The sequence below is a fragment of the Vicugna pacos genome, chromosome 6 (genome assembly GCF_048564905.1).
Source record: "Vicugna pacos chromosome 6, VicPac4, whole genome shotgun sequence".
Lineage (NCBI taxonomy): Eukaryota > Metazoa > Chordata > Mammalia > Artiodactyla > Camelidae > Vicugna > Vicugna pacos.
In genome coordinates this window covers 64,902,810-64,922,342 of record NC_132992.1, presented here as the reverse complement: position 1 = coordinate 64,922,342, position 19,533 = coordinate 64,902,810, and the positions used below count along the sequence as shown (strand labels likewise).

The 19,533-nt window shown below is 42.8% G+C and overlaps 1 long non-coding RNA gene across 1 annotated transcript; it reads right to left on the bottom strand.

Moving 5' to 3' along the window:
- Window positions 1-2,882: 2,882 nt before the first annotated feature.
- Window positions 2,883-19,320, bottom strand: LOC140696954 (uncharacterized). The gene is made up of 5 exons (XR_012073690.1): window positions 19,236-19,320; window positions 15,755-16,427; window positions 11,768-11,928; window positions 5,020-5,500; window positions 2,883-3,393 (listed from the first exon to the last, which is right to left on the bottom strand). It is a non-coding gene; the product is annotated as an uncharacterized lncRNA (long non-coding RNA).
- Between the last annotated feature and the right edge of the window lie 213 nt (window positions 19,321-19,533).

The window sequence follows — 19,533 nt, the reverse complement described above, 5'->3', positions numbered from 1 at the left end:
CTTAAAAAGTTCATCTTTAGAAAAAGAAAAAATCCCATCTTACTTTCTTATTTTTTTAAAGGCAATTTTAGCTTTTGAAAAGACTTACATTTTCTTTTGAACTGGAAGGGGGAAACCAGTGAAATTGTGGGTCTATTTTACTCTTTATTTTCATTTTCCTTGATTGTCAGATTCCATCCCAATCTTTGCTTGTCTCCCAGGACTCTCTAGTAGATGGTTGCCTTCCAAACTTTCTCAATCTCCTTCCTGAAATTTCAGCGGTAAAGATGCAGGATACTGTTTTATATTTTGTGGTAAACACCTTAACCTTTTCAAAGAATGTAATAATCACAGATGAATTGTATAACTCAAGATCTCATTTTCTCTCCACTTAATGAAAACTTACATCAGTGGAGTTAGGTGGCTTCTTCCAAATAAATTGGAAGAAAATTTCTTCTTGGCCCTTGGGCTAGGAGGGCCCTTTCCCATCCCACGTGGAATGACTGCTAAAAAGTTAATGGGATCTGAGACTGAATTAGTCAGCAAGTTACCAAGTTCAAGGGAAATAAAAGTCCCATTGTACTTTGTGAAAGTGAGCTTGGGGTTAAACTTGGGAGCTGAAATTTTTGAAAATTGCTTACGAACTGGAATTTATAGAGGAAGACAATTGGGGTGGTGAGGCAGCTGAAACTTATGTTATACAAGAAGAGGTGAAGTAACTAGGTTGGAACAAAAAAGGGTCTGGACTGAGTAACAGAAGAAAGGCGAATAAAGCCAATGCTATATTTCTCTTGGTGTGGAATTAACCTTTTATTTCAGAACTCAGGACATTGAGATATAACAGTAACATGAAAAGTTCTTTTTTGAATATTTCATACTTATGCTTAGTGCTTTATAGTCACATGTATGTTTGTTTGCATCACAACATCGTTAGAGGGTGGCATTATTATTCCCATTTAACAGGTGAGAAAACTGAGCCCCAGAGAAGTTAAGAATCTAGCCCCAAATCAGGCCAGAGCAGAATTAAAACTCAGGTCCCAGTGACTCCAAGGACAATGTCCTAAAAGGCAGCGCACATATGCCTCAAAAAGAAGTGGTGAGCAAACAACCACTTGGGTGGGGAGAGAAACAAACATCCTTCATTTTATGCGTGGCTGTGTCTTTGTACTTTCCTGCTTGAGAGGGTGAGAAACTGCATTACCTCTTATTTCCACGCATTAGCAAGGTGAATGCATCCCACTCAGCTCAATTTAAAGAGCAAATGCCGTGGCACGGGTTCAGTGGAAATTTTCTCCCTTGTATTCCAGTCTGTGACTGATGTGACAAGAACAGAATTGTCAGAGGGCTCCTAATTAAATAGTCCAGAGCTTCATTAGAAAGATGTGGCTGAAGGCGGGACTCACCAGACAAGTGCTGACATCATCGTTGACATTAATTGGTGCCTTGGCTGGCAGCCTTGGCACAACAAGGGATGAGACTCTGAGGGGAGGGCAGGGCTCCCAGGCTTGCTGAAACCACTTTTGAGGCAGACTCAGGACTGTCACTGGTGGTCAGGGATGGAATTCCCACGGACAGCAGGATTAAGCTTGTCACTTTGGCTTTGTCTTCTTCAGAGAGTCAGTGGCCTTCTAGACCCAGGGCACTTCTATAGTGGCTGACAAGCATACACACACACTCACACACACACACACATGTGCGTGCCCTCAGAGATCTTGGAGGAACATGACACAGTAGAGTGGTGGGTGTCGCCATTATAAACGCAGAACCAACCTATTAAGCTTCCTTCTTTGGGGATGTGAGAAGTATTCAGGAGATGAGGCCACCCAGGAAGCTTCCTGTATGAAAATAAAAATGAATTCCTGCCTTTGTACCTTAATAGCCAGAGCAGGTGAGAAGACGTGAGTCCCCACCTGTTTAGTCCCAGCAGCCATAGCAAAGCTCTCACTGTACTGGGGGTGAGGGTGCCTTCCTGACTAAGGGACTCAGGGGCTGACCCTTTATTTCATGCCCAGGACCCTGAGACTAGAAAATACCACAAACAACAGATCTTCCAAACAGATCAAGAAATCTGTTAAAGATCAGAATTCTGGGTCTACTCACTGATTTGTCTTTATATATTGCTCTCTGAGATCCTGTATGAGGAAAAACAGTATTTTGATCTCACAAAATACAGTTACTATTTTCTCAATTTTGGAGATGATGAGGCTGAGCTTTAGAGAAGATGAGGACTTATGCAAGCTCTTAAAACTGGTAAAAGGCAGAGCAGTGACATGCTTTCATCCTGTTGACCCTGTATTTAATGTTTGTTCTACTGTGACTTCCCATAACATTTCTTCTCTTTTCCCACCTGTTCTGCTGAGACTTCACCATGGTACACTACACACACTTTCATCATTTCCTTTCTCCTTGCCAAGTAATTTTGGTCAAGTTCCCATATGTGCTTTATATGTTTGATATCATACCCACACCCTATACAAATACAAGATAATTAAAAAAAACATTAAACATTGGGTAACCCCATCCCCAGATGTCACACCGTCTGACTTCCAGCAGAGAGACTTCAAAAAACTTTGTGTTTTTACTACCTTCCAGTGACTATGTGTCAATGAAGGGAGGCTTTGTAGCTGTCATTTCAACCATCAACCTACAAAGGGTCCAGAATGGATTAGATTTCAGGATGGAGACGTGTCCTGTGGAATGAGGGGTACATACTTAACATGCATAAGATTATAGGAATACTGCAATAGTTCCTTTACAAATTGGTTTTGACCAATCATCCATCTCTAAACTAATTATTGAGTAATACCTTTTTGAAAGTGTTCATTTCTTTTTATATCATGCTCTGTATCTCACACTCATACCTGCCTCCCAATCCCAGTAGAATTCCATCAAAAGAGAGGAAGTGTGTTGGTTACTTATTTATTTATTTATTTGTTGGCACTTGAAGCAATATATTAAAAGTTTGGAATCATAAGCAGTAGTAAAAACTTTTAATGTATGAAGCTTTTTTTTTCTCTGAGCTTAGTAAGTTGTTATGTTCCTGAAGAGGACATCCCCACTCTCCCTAAATCTAGTCTGGGTCATTTGAATTCCGGAGTGCCGTGCGTTCTGGCTTCCTAATTGGCTGCAGGCAGCCTGACTCTGTTTCCTTGAGTACTTACAGACAGTCTTATGTCCTGACTGTCTTGCTTTGAGTCACAGGGGCAGCTGGCCCTGTCATGGTTCCTCCTGAAACATGCTGACCTGTCGAGCTGGACTCTTCCTCCCCGCTGGTTGGCTCCGGGTGTGATCTCATCCCCAGGGGCCTGCCTGAGGGGGGCTTCCTCAGCTTTGGACTTGGCTGTCTCAGTACATGAGCACCAAAGGGGTGAGTTTCCTCTATCTTCTGACTCAGAAAAGCATCATCAAGTGAATCTGCTTTGAGAACGGAAAGGATTCACTCAGTGAGTTCACTGACACTTAACACCTTGTCCCCAGTGGCCTGTGAACTCCACCTTCTCCTTGTTTTATTCCCAAGGAAACACTATCTTTGTGTCTTAGGTTGAAGCGACTGTGGCTTCTCTAAATGGGATGTTGGGCTTCCTTTTCAGGATGTGCAGTGGCTTTGACTTTCAGGAGTGCCACCTTGGATGGGTACATCTTTCCCTAACCTTCCTGGGACCCAGTGTCCAGCACAGAGGGCTGAAGAAACAGCTCTGAGCTTCTGCTTTCAATGTGGACGTAGAAGGGCAATCATAAATGGGAATTTCTACCTCAGGGAAAGAAAAGGAAAATACATTCTGTTTTCAAAGGAATGATAACATGCCTTATTGTTTAAATAGCAATTAAATTACTTGAGTTTTTTGGGGAGGGGGCTCAAACAATAGTTGTGTTTATTCATCTATTCAACAGACATTTAATATGCTCCTCTATTTCTTTAATAATAATAACAAAATTTTATAAAGCCCTTATTTTGTGCCAGGACTGTGGTAAGTATCGTACAAGCAGTATCTTATTTGAGCCCCTCAAAAAGTCTATGAAAAAGTTATTATTACCAATCTCATTTAATAAGTAAGGAAAGAGAACCTTAAGAGGGTAAAGAAAATTAGGAGCAGAGAGCTAGTAAGTGTTATGGGGGATATTAAGAAGAGACAAGGTTTGCCTTAAAAGTCTAGAATATTTGGTGAGAAGGAGACTCAGCGATCTCCCACACCACCACGTCAGTTTCTAGAAAAGCCCTGAGAGGTTCAGTCACTCGCTCAAGGACCCAAATAATTAGAGGCAGAGGCTGGACAGAACCAAGAACTCCCAACTCTCATCCCCGTGTACTTTCACTCTATGTTGCCTTCTTCCTGGAGTTTAGAATATTACAGAGATACCAGCCCTTACCCCAACCCCCAGCATGGCAGCAGTGAATGTGGGCGTGTACTGGATGTAGAAATGAGGGATGCAGATGGAAAGCTCCATAGGTGCTGAGAGAAGGAGGGGGTCTTTGGGGGGTGCTGGTGTTCCAGGAAGGCTTGGTAGAGATGGAGACACTCTAGCTCAACTCAAAATGGGCAAAGATCTGAACGTTCAGAGAGAGAAGAGAATAGGCATTCTAAGGCCCATTCTGGACAAAAGCTTTGAGTTTCAGGCAGGGATAAAGAAGAGATCATCCTTGTTGGCAGAGGATTCATTTAAGGGAGTAATGGAGACCAAGGAGGAAGGTTATTCTGAGCTTTGCATGCCAGGTTTATCAAGGACAGGAGGGAGGCAGAGGGAACTGGTTCTGGAAATAATCTAGGTATAAAATGATGAGGTCCTGGGCAAAAGTGGTAGCCTTGGGAGGATAGAGAAAGCACATTTTCATGTGTTGACAAGATTGAGGGCATTTCAAGGAGAAAATCTGGTATAAATAGGAAGATTTGGTGGGGCTGGGGGAGGAGATTGGGGAGGAGCTGTCTTTGGGAAGCAGGGAGGGTGCACTTTAGCTTTGGGGTCAGAGCCAGGTGCAAGGCCACAGGGTTGAGCACAGCTGATTTGCACCCTATTGATTTTTCCCGAGCAGACCATTTTCACCTCATCGATTTTCTCGGTTGATTGGCCCATGTTTTCTTGTTGGTTAGAGGTCACTTTGCTCCCTTTAGATTCATTTTTGGCCTCTTACTACTTTCTCTTGTTAGCGTGTGCTGCTCCAATCATGACTGCCAGCCACTGACCAAATGTGACATTTCCAGCGCTGATCGTTCTTCTGTTTGGAGAAAAGTTGCAATCAAGAAGTTGAACTTACAACAGCTTCAAGGAGTTTGGGCTTAGCTCAGCCATCCTGGGAGTGCTGTCTCCATGGGTAGCACAAAGAGACCGGGCTCGTGGGAAGAAGGCGCTGTCCATGTGTTAAATGCTCAAGTGAACCACTAGAGGCGGATGGGAAAGTGGCTAGAGTTGCCGGTGCACACTGCTTTCTCACTCCTGAAATTACAGCCGAGCCAAGTGTGTTGAAGACAGCTGTGAAATGACCCTGGACAAAGTTACTTCGTTCTCCTGGGCTCAGTTTCTAACTCTGTGAAGGGAAAAAGCTGGTATTGATACAGGATTCCCCCATCTGGCTCCTCCCACTTGCTAAAATTCTATCATCCCACCCCAACTGGTTCAGATTCGGTAGGTCTCGAGTGGAGCCTAGGAGTCTGTATGTTTAACAGTCTCCTTAGGTGATGCTAACAGAGTGGTTGGACAGCTGGTGTTTGAAGACCTCTGTTCTGTGTGTCCTCCAGGATCCTTCTAGTTTTACTCATTTACCTTTTTCTTTGGGTTCAGGTGGTCTGTAAGTTGTACTGTCTTCCTATTTAGTAAGGACCTTCCAATCATGTAAACAAATCCCCTTCCTACTTATATAAAATCTGTTTTCCTACCTTAATGAGAGTGTAATACACTGTGCCACCCATCCCAGCATTATATGTATTTTAAGTCATATTTCTGTTGTGGAATGACAGTGTTTGGTTCTGGTTAAAGCAATTCAAACACTGACAATCAGGTCGGGAAAACAGCTTGGGGGATATGAAATGGGACAGGGTCTTCCTGGGAGAGAGTCTGTATAAGGACAGCCCAGTGATTTGGCTCCATTTTATTCTCCCCAACCTTCCCAGAGAGGAGATGGGAAATCACAGCAGATTTAATTTCTTCCTATCTATAGATTTTATGCCTCTTGCCAGGTTCCAAATTATATAAATTGTCTCTAAACAGCATAAGTGCTTTAGCCTTATGGAGAGCTTCCCAGGAGAATTTCTTCTCTAGGAATAATAATAATGGATGATAATTGATGATAATGGTGATAACTATCTCTATTGAGCACTTACTGTGGTATATATGCCATGTACTAAGTATTTTCATACATCATCTCCATTTAATTCTCACAAAAACCATTTGAGATAGATACAGTTGCTATCTCCACTTGACAGATGAGCAAATGAAGTTTAGAGAGGTTAAGTACTATACCCATAACCACATAGCTAGTGAGCAGGGGAGCAAGGATTGAGCCTCGCTCCCTAGGTCCTTAAGGCCTGAGGGCTGAATCACACTGTACTGCTTGCACTGTGTGATCTGATAGAGGAGAGGAAAGAGCAGGGCATGATGAGCAGGAGACCCTGGATTTGGGTTCCCAGACATCAGTCTGTATTTCACTGCCCTTCTCTGCAGTGATGATGACTATCGACTATCCCTCAGTAACTGAGGGGGGTTGGTACCAGGACCCCTGCAGATACCCAAATCCTTGGATGCTCAAGTCTCCCTTACATTAAATGCCATAAATTATAACCTACACACATCCTCCTGTATACTTTCAATCATCTCTAGATCACTTATAATACCTAATACAATGTAAATGCTATGTAAATAGTTGTAAATACCATGTAAATGCTATGTAAATAGTTGCCAGCATGCAGCAAATTCAAGTTTAACTTTTTGAAACTTTCTGGAATTAAAAAAATTTTTTTTTGGATTGGATCTGTGGATGCAAAAAGCTGACTGTATATGCATCTCAAGTCAAAGCAAAGCATAGGTATTTCCTGTTAGATGGGAAGGAATGTGATCATGAAAAATTGTTTTCCTCCTATGTATGTTAATTTCACAGTAAATTATAAAGCTTTTGCCTGTCTTTATCTGCATTTGTAATGCATGCTTTGAGACCAGCATGGTCTCAGAAGCCCACTGAGCTCCCTTCCCAACCTGCTGAAACTACAATTTCTGGCTAAACTCGGTCTGGGATCCCTGTTTTATAGAATTTAGTTTAATTCTGCTATGATTAGAGAACACACTTTGTATGACTTCTGTTTCTTTAAATTTGTTAAGGTTTGCTTCGTGGTCCAGAACATGGTCTGTCTTAGTGACTGGTCTGTATTCATTTGGAAAGATTATGTTTTCTACGTTCGTTGGGTGAAGTACCCTGTAAATGCCAATTAGCTTGAGCTGGTGGACAGTGCTGTTCCTTACCGATTTTCTGCCTTCTTGTTCTATAATTGCTGATGGAGCGTGCTGAAGCCTCCAACTATAATTGTGGGCTGGTCTGTTTCTCCTTTGACTGTTTTTTTTTTTTTTTTTGCATTATAGTTGGTCTTGCTTTTTTTTTTTTCCATATAATTGAACAATGTCTACATTTTAATTGATGGGATTAGACCATTTATAATTAGTATGGCCATTGATATAGTTGCTTTAAAATCTACCATCTACATGGTTGTTTTCTATTTTTTTACATCTATTTTAACGTTTTTCCTCTCTTTTTACCTTGTTGGATTAATTAAAGATACATTATGATTCCATTTTACTTCCACAATTGGCTTATTATTTATACCTTTTCTTTTTCATCTTTTGGTGATTGCCAATAGGTTTGCACTATACAGCTTCATGCATCTGCAATTAATTGGAGTCTGTCTTCAATTAATATTATACCTCCTTGTGTGTAATGTCAGGACCTCACAACAGTGTGTTGCCAGTTTTTTTCTTTCATCCTCTGTGCTATTGTTGTCACATAGTCTACTTTTGCACACAATATAAATGCGTAGTACATTGCTACTATTTTTATTTAAACAATCAGCTATTTTAGAGCCATTAAAAATAAGAAAAAAATGAATTTTATTTTTCCCTTTATTTATTCCATTTCAAGTACTTGTCATTTCTTTGTGTGGGTCCAAGTTTCTGCTTGGTATCATATTGCTATTGCCTGAAATTTTTCCTTCAGTGTTTCTTATAGTGCAGATCTGCTGGTAATTAATTCTCTCAGGTTTGTTTTGTTTTGTTTTGTTTTTAGAAAATATTTCTCCTTCATTTTTGAAAGATATTTTTGCTGGTTATAGAATTCTGGTTAATAATCCTTTTCTTTTAGCACTCCAAATACGTCACTCCATGTTTGTCTAGCTTGCTTGGTTTCTGACAAGAAGTCTTCTGTATTCTTATCTTTGTTCCTATGTATATAATATCTCTTTCCTCTTTCTTGAATTAAAAAAAAATTTATCTTCTGTTTTCAGCAGTTTTAATACGATATGCCTAGTTTTTTGGCTTTATCTCTTAGCAGTATTACTTACTTCTTCTTTCTAATATGCTTTGTAATTTTTAAAGAATCTGGACATCTTGTGCAGCATAGTGGAAACTATATAGGTTTTGTGCTTGGAAATGAACACACCTCTCCTTCTGCTAGACTTTTAGTGAACTGGGCTCAAGGTTTGTTGTTGTCGTCATGGTTAGCCTTAGCACACTGCAGACTTAAAATTCCTCTAGCACAGCCTTGTGTTTAGAGTGGGGGCTGGTCAGAGGGTTTTTCTTAGGGTCTTCTCTACCCTCAAGTTTCCATCTTCTCTTTGCGTTTGCCTAAGAGTCTCTCTCCACACTCCTGCAAGTCTCTCAGCAATATTCGATTGTCATTCGTTACCTGCTGCTTGTTAGCCTGGTGCTGGAGGTGTTGGGCAGTGGAGACACATTCTCTGTCATTCTGATTAGAAAGTGTCACACAGGGGCTATGTCCCTGTGTCTCGGCGCTTCTGTCTCCTCCCAGAGGCAGTGCTGGTCCAGCAGGCTTTCCTTCCCCACCTGCAGGGCTCGTCTGTTTTCTTCCCTCAGCTGAAGTGAGTTTTCTTCTATGCCCGAAGGGCGATAGTGTGTGTTGCTCTTCCCCCGAAAGTTTAGAGCTTTGGTTCTGTTGGGGAGACGGGCAGCCGCATCCGGGTTAGGCTTCTCGTGTTTCCCGCAGCAGCAGCTGTTACCCTCCCACAAGCCTGTTGCACAAGGAACCCTTCCTCAGGACTCTTGCCATGCTTCTCTGAGTGGCCAGTGAGATTGTGAAGAAGAAACATCAGAGTTTATGGGCAGAAGATGTAGAATTTGAAATCTGCTTCTCCCCAGAGGTTTCAAATACTCTCACCTTGTTCTTTATCAAATTGCTGAGAATTTTAGCTGAATTCTTCATTGCTCAACAGCATCCATCCCCAGTAAATGAGAGCTCACGAGTCATTTCTCCTTAGCTACCTGTCTTTCCTCAGGTTTTGGGTTAGTTAGTTGTCCTGTACCCTCAACTCTTGGATGGTTGTAAGAAGCATATTGGAGGCACGGTTTATCGCTGTGAAATATTTTTTTTGTAAGTGGAGGAGTCATGTTCTCTCTGGCTTTCTCTATCTCACCAAGAACTGATAAACCTCCCTGCTTTTGCATGTGTTGTCTACTCTGTCTGAGGGTCTCTCCCCTTCTCTCTCCTTGGCAACTTCCTGCTTGTCTCATGGACCTCTTGTTCTCATCTGCTCAGAAGACTGGGGCATATTTACACAGAGATTAAGCCATTCAGTTACTTTGTGGATTTACAGACAAACATCAGATTCATGGGCAGAAGATGTAGAACTTGAGCCTCACCTTTATCCTAAGTAAATCCCTTGTTGAATTTGAGCCTTGGTTTTCTTATTTGTAAAGTAGAATTGCTAGTATCTTCCCAGCCTCCTTTACCTCCTTTACTTAGAGATGACATGGGTGGCAATATCAGACACACTTTTAAAGCTCAGGTCCAGCCCATCAACCCAGCAACAGGCCAGTCCCGAAGAAGGTCCCACTCTTTCCCCCAAACTCAAGAGGTTAGCGGCCCAGCTTGGTCTGGTGTCAGTGGAATTTCCAGAGGGACAACCCTTGCCCTCAGCCGGCAGCCGTGAAATAGAAAAGGCTGAAGCAAAAGGCTGGCTTGGCCCTGGAAACCCTATATTTCCCTTTTTATTTACCAAGCTTGTGGTCAAATTCTAAGGCAAATAAATTGATTTCCATCTTTACTGATGTGTTAAAATTGCTGCAACAACTCATATGACCACATAGATTTACTATATAAATTGGAACATAATTGATACTTCAGGCAGGTCACGAATCTACTTTGGCAGGCGCATCTCATTCACAGTACATTGATTATAAAAATTAGTTAACTCAGGATAAACATTACGTTCTCTAATTGCTCCCACAAATCCCTCCAAATCCTCCATGCATTCCTGCTATTGAATGAAAAGACAGAGATCCGTCAGGTCGCTTGATTCTCTGCAGACCTGATTTAGAGGGTACTTATGCAACTGCATCTACCGAGAAGAGATAGATCTCATTTATTACATCTGCCAGGAGCCTAAATGATGAAATTTAGTAATATTGCACTAATCTGTTGCTTTTATTTACTGCTCCCTGTCTCACTGGTGTAAATCTTCTCATGGGCAGTGTCTCCTAATTCATTCAGTTTGACTCTTCTTGTGAGGAGCAGAGGTGGTTCATTGTCAGGTACATCGCGAGAACTAGCATTTTTGAGTGCTTCTCTGCAGTGGACAATGCTGGTGCATCCAGGTCCCCTTGAATAACTGTAATGGTGGTGGTAGTGGTGGTCGTGGTGCGCACGTGTGTGTATTGGGGTGGAGGTTCAGCACACCGAACCAGACCCCGCCAAAGTGTTTTATATATACATTTCACTTAATCTTCACAACTCCATGAGGTAGATACTATGATTACTTCCGTTTATAGATGAGGAAGCTGAGGAGAGTCGTCTAAGGAACTTGCCAGAGATCATGGTGCTAGGAAATGGTGTTGCCAGGTTCTGGCCCCAGAGCCCCTGCTCTTGACGCTTCTGCCTCATTGCCTGCTATGCAGTTCCGTGTCTGGGAAGAGAATGATCATGGAAGATGGCAGGTGGCTGGTGGATGGCCAGCCCTGGTACATGTGGTCTTCTCACTCTCCTTTGCCATTGTTTGAGTCCTGTCTGGCTTGCAGAGTTACCTTCCACCTTTCTTTAGAAAAATTGCAACAACCGTTTATTGCTACTTATCTGAGGACCCTGTTTGAGTTACAGTTTAGATCCTCCAGGATGTGATTGCTGCGATTTTGTACACTGATACAGGTTTCCTTTTACTCCACAACTGGGTTATTATAGCTAAAGCTTTTGCTGTCAGTTAGAGCATACCAGTGTCTCTCAATGAAGAGGAAAACTGAGAAAGAGCTGGGAGCTACCAGTCCCAGCGCCCCTCGGTCCTGAGTTCAGGGGAAATACCGTGAAGTATCTCTTTAACAAGCTGAGTGAGTGACTTCCTGAACAGGTACAAAGGGATGCTTCTGGGCGCAAAAAAGAAGAGAAAAATGAATTTGATAATGGCAGGAAAAGAGGGCAACCAGGCACTAAAATGAAAGCCAGATACTCAGTTTCCCAGGATAGCTTACAGCGGGAGCTGGTCATGTGAAGTACTTCTGGCCAATAAGATGTGAGAGGAAGTCTGCTTGGGGTACCTGAAAATGTCTTTGCTTTCCTGATAAAAGGTACAGATGGAAGAGGAGAGCTTACCTGTTGACTTCATCTGTCCTTGTACTTGTCATGATGCCTGAGGTGTGACTGTCATGTTGTGACCATGAGGCAACAAGTAGGGAGAGGAAAAGCTAACATGATGCAGTTGCTGGAGCAGAAATGAAGAAGACATCTGGGTCCTCTGTAGCACTGCTGAGCCACTGAAACACCAGCAAGAGCTTGGCTCTAACTTTCTTGTCATGTGAGAAAAATAAAACTCTATTTGTTTACCAGAAAGAAACACTGTGAAATACCTTGCTCAACAAGTTAAGAAATTAATAAGAATTACCTAAGGGGAATCAGAAGCTAAAAACTTTGATCAAAGAGGCCATGGTGTTACCATATAGAAAATAAACAACAAGGACCTACTGTAGAGCACAGGGAACTATATTCAATTTCTTGTATTAACATATAATGGACACCTGCACCCCAATGTTCATAGCAGCACTATTTACAATAGCCAAAACATGGAAACAACCTAAATATCCATCAACAGGTGACTGGATAAAGAAGATGTGGTATATTTATACAATGGAATACTACTCAGCCATAAAAACCGACAACATAATGCCATTTGCAGCAACATGGATGCTCCTAGAGAATGTCATTCTAAGTGAAGTAAGCCAGAAAGAGAAAGAAAAATACCATATGAGATCGCTCATATGTGGAATCTAAAAAACAAAAACAAACAAACAAACAAAAACAAAGCATAAATACAGGACAGAAATAGACTCATGGACAGAGAATACAGACTTGCGGTTACCGGGGCGGGGGGCGGGGTAGAGGGTGGGAACGGATAGACTGGGGTTTCAAAATTGTAGAATAGATAAACAAGATTACACTGTATAGCACAGGGAAATATACACAAAATGTTATGATAAATCACAGAGAAAAAAATGTGACAATGAGTGTGTATATGTCCATGAATGACTGAAAAATTGTGCTGAACACTGGAATTTGACACAACACTGTAAAATGATTATGAATCAATAAAAAATGTAAAAAAAAAATTAAAAAAATTAAAAAAAATCCAGAAAAAAACATATAATGGAAAAGAATATATACATATGTATGTTTATAACTGAATTGCTTTGCTGTACACCTGAAACTAACATTGTAAATCACTTACACCAATAAAAAACAAAACAAAACAAAACAAGAAGGCTGTGTTGAGCTACTAGGAGAATCTGAAGAATCCAGTCGGTGGAATGGCTAGATTTCATTTTGAACTTGCTTTTGTTTCTGTAACTACAGGTTGGAAGTCTCAAGTAAGTCATTTCTTCCTATTCCAGGGACCAGGAAAAAGAACTCAGCATGACCAGCTCTGTGAGCAATACCTCTGGATTTTCCACATTTCACGCTGCATCTCACAACGGGAGCTGTCCACTGCTTCCCTGAGAGGCGGATCCCAGCCTAATTTCCAGAAACTGACTTTGGAAAGCACCACCTTAGGCATAGCTCCCTCACTGCAGCATACCAACCTGCATTAGAATTTGCTGGTAGGTGACTTTCGCTGATGACACGGTGACTCCTGAAGGAGCTGTGTCTCACTGTATTTGCAGCCCCAGAGATCAGCACAGTGCCTGGCCCATGGGTGGTGCTTGTATCCATCAGGGTCCAGCAGAAAGCAGTTTGGTGGAATCAAGCAGAGATAACTCAAAGTTTACTAAAATGATTATTACAAAGGTGTGGGTAGGATGTGGGGAGCCAGAAGGTATGGTGCACACCCTGTGTTAGCAACAGGGAGAGCAATTACCACCCAAGGCTGAGAGGCAAGATGGGGAGGGGTTGCAGGAAGCCTGAGACTCAGAGAACTTTATTGAAAGGCTGCAGTGGGGGAATTAATTCCCTGATCTCACTCTTCTCCCTCCTGATCTGCTGCTTTTGCTCCCCAGTGACTGAATCCACCTGGTGCTGGGAGCAAGGGTGCCTTGTTGATGCAGTCTCCACGGTTTGGTCTCCTGGGGCTCAGGGGGTGGACAAGGGTGGAGAGTGAATGTGCAGAGGGGAAAGGAAGATCTCAGATCTCCGGAACAGCACTCAACAAACACCTGCTGAGGGGGAGACTGTCCGGTTCACAGAGCGTGTTCCCTGAGGGAGTGAGCCTCAGGCTTCGCGTCTCCCTTCCTCCCTCCTCTGCTCTCTCCCTTTCTCTCTCTCTGTGTCACTCACTCAATAACTGTTTGTTACTTGCTGGATGCCATGTGTCAAACCACTGTAAAGTTGTAATAGCGTTGTGACAGTGTTTGGTTGGGAAACATAGAAATGTCCATTCTTTGTGCTGCTCTGGCCACTTCTCTGAGAGGCTCCCGAAGGAAATAATTTGCGTAGAGAACAGAGTCATTGTCGGCCAAGACCAAGAAGCTGTGCTGGACCATGTGGTCCCTTCCTGCCTCACTGGGAGGGCCCAAGTAGCTTAAACCAGAGCAGGGGAAGGCCTTCACTTTCCACTCGTAATTCCAACCCCAAATCTTGGATATAGTCATCTTGATTAGAGCGCAAGCTGCTTTGGCCTCGATTCTCCCTATCCTCATATTCAATCTGCTCTCTGTTTGGAAATCTTCCTTTCTTTGTCCCTGAGAAAGCTTAGTGCTGCTTCTGGGCCCTCTTGCTTTTTCCCATCCTGAAATCTGTCAGAAGCGTGACTTCACAGTGTGATTTTAGGAGAGACGGCGAGGCCTGATCCCAGCTCAAATCCCCCTCGCCTCTTGGCTGGTAACCTGAAACTCCACCTTCATCGCTCATTTCCTTGGTTTGACTTTGTTATGAAGGCAATGTCAGCCAGAAAGAAGAGAAGGAGACACTGAGAGATAAAAAGATAAGGCTAAGAGCACTGAGAAGAGCCCATGCCAAGACGATTTTGCCTAGAGTCGGCCCTCCCGGTCTCGCTGAAGGTCCATTTAGTGACTGTGCTCACTTGAGAGGTCACCTTTTTCTTCCCCCTTCCCTTCCTTCCTTCCTTTTTTCCTGCCTTCCTTTTTTCTTTTCCTTTTACAGTGTATGTTTTTAAGCACAGGTGTAGACTTATGTAACCACCACTACAATCAAGATATAGGCTAGTGTCATCATCCCCAAAACCCTTGTGCTGTCCTGTTATAGTCACACTCTCCCTTGAATCCTGCCTCTGGGAGCCACCGATCTGTTCTCCATCGCCATCATTGTGTCTTTTTAAGAATGACATTTAAGTGAAGTCATAGAGTGAGTAACATTAAAGACTGGCTGCTTTCACTCAGCATAAGGCCTTTGCAATTTATCCACGTTGTTGTGTGTCATATCATCTGCTTTCAACCTCTCGTGTATCAGACCTGACCTCACTCAACAGCACAATGCCTGCAATGTAGAGACTAGAACATTGTGCTGTCTGTTTTAGTGACTCTTATTAAAAGCCTGAGTTTTGATCAGGCACTTTATTGGCAAGTAATAAAGACCCTCTCAATCTTATCTGAGAAGATTAGAGTGTATTATAAGAATCCAGGACTCTCCTCAGGATCATCATAGCCAGGCCTGGAAATGGGAGGTGTTTTGGATCCAAGGCAGCTTTTGGGGGGAGTATATGATCACGGTGTCTCTCAAGAGCTGCATGGTCTCTGATTTACCTGGTTTCTCTCTCTCTGGAGAAGTGTTCTATTCTTACTCTTTACCAGCTGGCTTTCCTGATATCATTTGACATCTACTTTCCTCTTCCTCAGTCTCAGCACTTGACCATCACAGCCTTTCCTAGCTCTGACCTTAGAACTATTCCTGATTCCGACTGGGGCTCTGGATTCAAATTCCTGGGGAGTAATCTGATTAGCTCTGCATATCTTTCAAGTCAGGCCTCCCAGATCTCTGGCCATCTGATGAATGCCTGCCCTGTTCAGACCATCTGCGACCAGCACAGGCAGGTCCTGGTGGCTTGAGCATGGAGCAGACTCCTTAGAGGAGGGAGGGTTGGAGGACAGGGCAGACCATGATTGACCACTCTAGTATTTTCCACGAAGCAATTACCCTTTACGGAGGGCAGTTGAAAGGTGCATTCACGTCTTCAGATACTCTGTTCTTCATTCTTTGATCAAGCCAGGCCTCAGGAAAGATGTGGTCGGGCCATCTTGCTTGGCCTCCAGCAGACTGCTTTCACTGACCTGTGCTTGGTTATCCCGCTGGCTTTCACTGAGAAAAGTGACAAGAGCCCTGCTGAAATTGTGACTGCACTTCCTGTTGTTGAGGACCTCGTCCACACAGTGCTTCTGCTATGAAGCTTGATATGGGAAATTTATCTTAGGGGAAAATGGGAGGACACACTTTACTTCCTCTGAGGAACTGGTGCATTTCCTTCCCCTTGAGCGAGGAAAGCCGGGTAACTCATCAAGCTCCCTCTGTGCTGGTGCTCAGGACGCTTAGTTCCCAGTAAACCCAGTTCAGCTGTTGCAGGCGCCCAGCTCCTCTGGGGGACTTCCCATCTTACGCAGGGTGTTGGTTGTCAACGTTGATTTCAGCTAAGTATCGCTTTAGGGCTTTGGCTCTCTTATCTGCAAGTGCTTAACTTATTTGGCTACAGCCAGGGCGGGAATGCTGCTTGAAATCCCTGCCCAGTAGAAAGAAGGATAATTCCTGGTATGTCATTTTTGATGTTAAAGATGAGATTTTTGTCTGTGGAAGTTTGTTGCATCCACCTGTGGATCTGGGAACAAATTAAGGAAAGGTTTGTTTTCTGAAGAAAAACGTGGGGCTGCCCGTGATAGACATTGGCTTTCTTTGGAGGGAGAGGAGTTGGGAGGGGGTTGCTACTGAGCAGCTTGAGTCACTGCTACTGACCTAACCTCCCCGAAGGGACTCACCCCTGCTCCTCTGACAGGAACTGTTCCTTGTACGGTAGGGCAGTCGGGAGACATTACATTTAGCTGTGCCTTTGTAATCTTCATTATAATTCATCATGGGGCCCATAAGCACTTAGCCAGAGAGACCGCTCCTGAGCTCCAATGACACAGAACAGGTCAACAGCAGGTCAACCATTTTATAAAGCCGCAGGGACTGCTTAACACCATAGCACTTGACAAGGCATCATTGCCAGGCAGATCCAAAATGGACACCGTGATTCTCAATGCACAGACCTCAGTGCAGGGAGCTAATAAGAACTCGGGTACCACCCTTGTCTCACCTCCACCTGCAGCCCCTTGAAGGAAACACTGGTATTGCCACCGAGAGATCAAAGGAGTATTTACGCAGAACCCATGAGATCACACATTTCACATCCTGATTAATAGACTCAGCCTGCTGGGAGCAATGGTTTCTCATTATTAATAATTTCCTGGACATTAGTCCAAACCAAGGTGTCTTGAGACCAGGCTGATAGGAAGAATTAGGATCTCGAGTTTCCAGCCAGATGATTTAGAATTAAAGGTCTCCATCAAATGTTTGTTTTACTGACATTGAATGACTGAGAATCTGATGGCACAGGGGACTCCATTTTCTATCCACTGACCTTGACTTCAGACCCTGAATTACACAGGAAGTCAGAGTTTTGGGACCCAAGAAGATCCCGGAAAGGATAATGACTGGAAATCTCTTGTGGGAGGCTCCAGGATTATGGCACTCCTGTCTAATCCCATGGAACTCCCTGTCTCACCTGCTTAAACTTGAATGAGATGGGGCAATCCTTTGCAGGGGGAAGAATAGTTTTGAGCAACAGATCAGAAGCCCTAGTCCTCAGTTTCCTCCCCAAACTTCCATTTTGTGTATGAATTTAAATAATTTCTCTTAGGAATTAGCCCTAGGAAAGCAGAAATAGCCCCTACACAAGACTTGGGATACATTTATGTTGATCACCTTACCATCAAGAGAGAGTGGAAGAGACAGAGATTTTGTTATTTGTAGCCCCATACCTCCCAGACCACGACATGGTTGTTCAGAATCTCCAGGGCCTTCAATATCATTCCAACTAGATTTTCTTTATCATTTGTGTTCCCTTCTTTCAGGAAATCAGATGTCATGAGCTTAGCAGAACCTACAGTGCATTCCAATACCTGGATGCCTTCCCTTCCTTCAGAATTCCCCTCTCTGGCAGCCACCAGAAACCTCCCCAAAGAAGGTGGATGCTGAGCAAGTAACAAAGGAAAGGAGAGGATGAGTATTCCTGGTTGGGGGTGGGGGTGGGGGAAAGATAATAAAAAAGCAAGAGAAAGTCAAACCAGAGCCAAATGAACCACACACACACACACACACACAGCAAGTATATACGTACTTTGGGAATATAGTAAAAAGTCTGCTGTAATGTGTCATGTGAGTCTATAATTAAAATCTGAGTTTGGATCATTTGTGACTGTGTCCCACAGTAAGAAATAAATGTTGTATTATGACTCAGTACACATACCCAGTTTTACAAAACAGTGTTCACCCTTCCTTCATGGAATGTATGCTGACACTCTTTCCTATCTTACCCTTCCTTATTCTATTCAAACTTTCTCTGTTCTACTTCACTTAAAAAAAAAGAAAAAAGAGGTAATGATGGCTATCCACTAAATTAATTTGATGATCCACTAGTAAGTTATAACTTGCAATTTAGAAAATACTGGTTTGTTAAACTTCTTGGAGAACAGATTTCTGGATTCATAGAGTTTCAGAACTATAGACCATCCATTTCTAGTGTAACCTCATTTTCCAAGTGAAGACACTGAGGCCCTAAAGAAGTTGTAATTCATCCTTGATCACACAGCTGGTGGATGGCAGGAACTGTGCTTGTTTTCACAAACTCATTTGGTGATGCAAGAGGAAGTGTGATGTGGGACAAAGAAACTGAGGTTGGAACTTGTAGATATGTTCTGTTTGGAATGCTGTGACCTGGAGAAATCACTTAAATAATTTGACCGCAGCTTCCTATAAAATGAGCTGTTGGGAGAACCAATTAGGTAAGATATAGGAGAGGCTTTGTAAGTGATAAAATCTAAAGGTGAAAAATAACTGTTTCTCCTGCCTTTCTGCAATAGTGTGTGATGCAGGGGCAGGTGTTACCTGTGTTTCTGCACCCCTGGCATTGGGACAGGAAGGAAAGAATCTGTGCAGTGATTGGTCTCTTTTTCTTTATCATAGATTCCTAAGGCCCCTACTTAACTCTCTTCTCTCTCTTTTTTTTTTAAAAAAGATCTTTCCTTTTGATTTTATCTTATCATTTCTTCACATTTCATAACAAAGATCTTTGTTAATGTATTTTGATTTTTGAGTCCTCTTAAGTTATTCAAGGTCAACGAATGGTCAGAAGTAAACAGCCCACATAGGGATGACAGACATAATCAAAATTGTCTGTGTGGGTCTGTAGCAACCAACAGCCCTGCATCTGTCTCAGTGTGGGAAATAGAAAGGGGCAGACTAGCCATCTGGGAACTCATCTAAGATATTCCACCTATGTCTTAAGAGAACGATGACATTCCCCAAACAGGATTAGTAGGAATGAGCCAGCCATGTGGATCCTGGCAGCTCCTCGTACTGGGTTTACTTTCGTTAAGTACTTTCAAAAGGAGAGTTGAGCTCTGTCTGGCCTCGTGGTTGTGCTGGGGCTATCTTTCTGCTTCAGATTGGAAGGGGCTCAAGGGACTGGAATTCACTTCTCTCAGGAGTTCTATGTTCTATGTCTTAGAACTTCTGGAAAAGTTTGCCTGGAAACTGTTTAAATAAATCCATCTGCTTATCCTTTTTGTTTTGTATTTGAAAGATATGGCAAGGGTAAGGCTCATTTTGTTTTTTCTTCTATCAACATAAATTCTGCTCAAATATCTGGTTCAGTTTCTTTAGTA